The 2236-nt window shown below is 69.8% G+C and overlaps 1 non-coding gene across 1 annotated transcript; it reads right to left on the bottom strand.

The window, feature by feature from the left end:
• Window positions 1-657: 657 nt before the first annotated feature.
• LOC143694573 (5.8S ribosomal RNA) lies at window positions 658-810 on the bottom strand. The gene has a single exon (XR_013183154.1). It is a non-coding gene; the product is annotated as a 5.8S ribosomal RNA (ribosomal RNA).
• Window positions 811-2236: the final 1426 nt, after the last annotated feature.

Below are 2236 nucleotides of genomic sequence, written 5' to 3'. Positions count from 1 at the left end.
GAGAGAGAGGAGCGATGGCGCCCCTCGGGCGCGCCCTCAGACCGTGACAGAAGAGGAGGGGGGCGGGCGAAGGGAGAGGAGGGGGTCGGAACCCCCATCCCAGGCGCTGTCGCCTCCCACGCGTGCGCGGCAGCACGGCATGGTACTGCCATGGTTCCCACCCGCAGACAGCCGACTGCACAAGGGGGGAGGCCGGGGGCGAGGTCCGTGCCTCGACTCCCCTTCTCACCCTCCTCTCTCTTTCTCTCGGCCCTCAGCGGCGCCTTTCGACGCTGTCTCTCGCTCTCCCCAGGCCGCCGCGCCACCGCATCCACGGCGCGGCCCCAGCGAGGATGAGCTCCACCCAGCGGCTCGCTCCAGGAGGGGGGAGCAACGGAGCGCTCCCCGAGTCTGCATTTAGGGGGATGAAGGCCCTGCACGGCGACCACGACAACGATGACAACCACGACAACGACGACGCCTGCTGGGCTGCAGGGAAGGGATCAAGGCCCGCCTAGGGAAACGCTTCCCTCGCTGAACCCCTGACCGCCTTCCCTCCGGGCACCGGCAGGATGCCGCCGCCACCGCTGCCGCCGCCGCCCGCTGCAGGCAACGGGCCTGCGAGGCGACGCCAGCCATGCAACCGGGGTGGCCCCTGGACGGCGATTGATCGTCAAGCAACGCCCAGACAGGCGTAGCCCCTGGAGGAACCCAGGGCTGCAAGTGCGTTCAAAGTGTCGATGATCAGTGTGTCCTGCAATTCACATTAATTCTCGCAGCTAGCTGCGTTCTTCATTGACGCAAGAGCTGAGTGATCCACCGCTAAGAGTTGTCTGCCTTTTGGGCACTGCTCACGCTGAGTGGCCCCTTTTTGTTACTCTGGCGCTGAGGACGCTCGGGCGCGCCCCTGGCTTCGACCGTACGAGCACACAGAAAATGGAAGGGGAGGGAAAAAAAAACCCCTGGAACAACCCACTCTCTGAAGGCCAGCCAAGAGGCGTGGGAGCCCGCGCCCCTGACCGCCTTCCCCCGCAAGGGGTGATGCCGACCTCACAAATGCCGTCCTTCGGAGGTGGCCTAGGCGCCCGGGCTTGGCCCGGCCTCCACGCGGAGGGCCAGGCGGCATGCACCAGAATGCAGGGGACATGGCAGCCCGCCGGCTTCTCTCTTTCATGGGACAACACGCACAAAACACACGGCACACGGCTGGGGGCGGGCAGCCATAGGCCCCTGCACCACGCCGGCTCTCCCTCGGCCCCAACACCGCGGGCCTCGCGGAGCGCCATTGCGCTGCTGCCCGGCCAGCTTTTCTCTTCCCCACTTCATGGCCTTTCCCCCGGGCTCGAGAGGGGCACGCGACAACGACCGGCCCCTGCCGGCACGCCTCCCGTGGGACCGCTCCCCCACCGGGTAGGCAAGCGACCGGCGGTCGTGCTCCGCCGCTGGCCCAGAGGCGGACGCCACCGAGACCCAAGCCAGCATTGCCAGCGCCCGAGGCCTGCTGGACGGCAGAACCGGCTGCCGCCGGGGCCGCACTCCTGGGACCTCCGCCGCTGCGTCGCACCGCTGGGGCCCCTTGCCCCGGGCACGCGACGGCGGAAGGCGGTACGGCGCTGAGCCAGGGGGCAATGCCCGCTCTCCTCGTTTGCACGCAGAGACCGGGCGGGGAGAAGCGCCCCTGCGGCCACCCTGCATGCCTTCCTGTGGCCCACAAACGGCTGGGAAGGGGGCTGGAGGACTCAACAAGCGGGGCCTGGGACGGGACCGCCGCCGGCCGACGGAGGATGCCGTCCGGCCGACCGTCCCCACAGGGAGGGACACCCGTTGAGCGGCACCGCCACTGCTTGGCACAGGGTCGCCCGCGCTCGTGGGCCTCTGCCGCCGGAGGGCCCGCCGAGTGCTTGCTCCCCACCAGCAGGGGGGCAGTCGAGCCAGGGGACGGCTGGTCGACGACGGCCCCAGGGCTGCGCGTTTGAGGAGAAAAGGCCGTCGAGGGGAGGAGAGGCGCCAGACGTGCCAGACGCGCCAGACACGGCGCCACACGCGCGAGAGACCACGGCGGCGGTCTGAGGAGAGAGAGCGCAGGGGGGCTCCGGCGGGCACGGGGGATGCGGCTTGACCACCAAGAACACCTCGGGGGCACACGCGCATGCGCGCCATGAAGCGCGGCCTGGAACACCCGGAGGCCTCAGCCCTTGGAGTTTTTCTGCCCCACGCGAGAGGGGGGCCGCTCGGCCCGAGAGCAGGGAACTCTGCC

Source organism: Agelaius phoeniceus, chromosome 7, assembly GCF_051311805.1.
Source record: "Agelaius phoeniceus isolate bAgePho1 chromosome 7, bAgePho1.hap1, whole genome shotgun sequence".
NCBI classification, from domain to species: domain Eukaryota; kingdom Metazoa; phylum Chordata; class Aves; order Passeriformes; family Icteridae; genus Agelaius; species Agelaius phoeniceus.
This window is presented reverse-complemented; position numbering and strand designations above follow the sequence as displayed.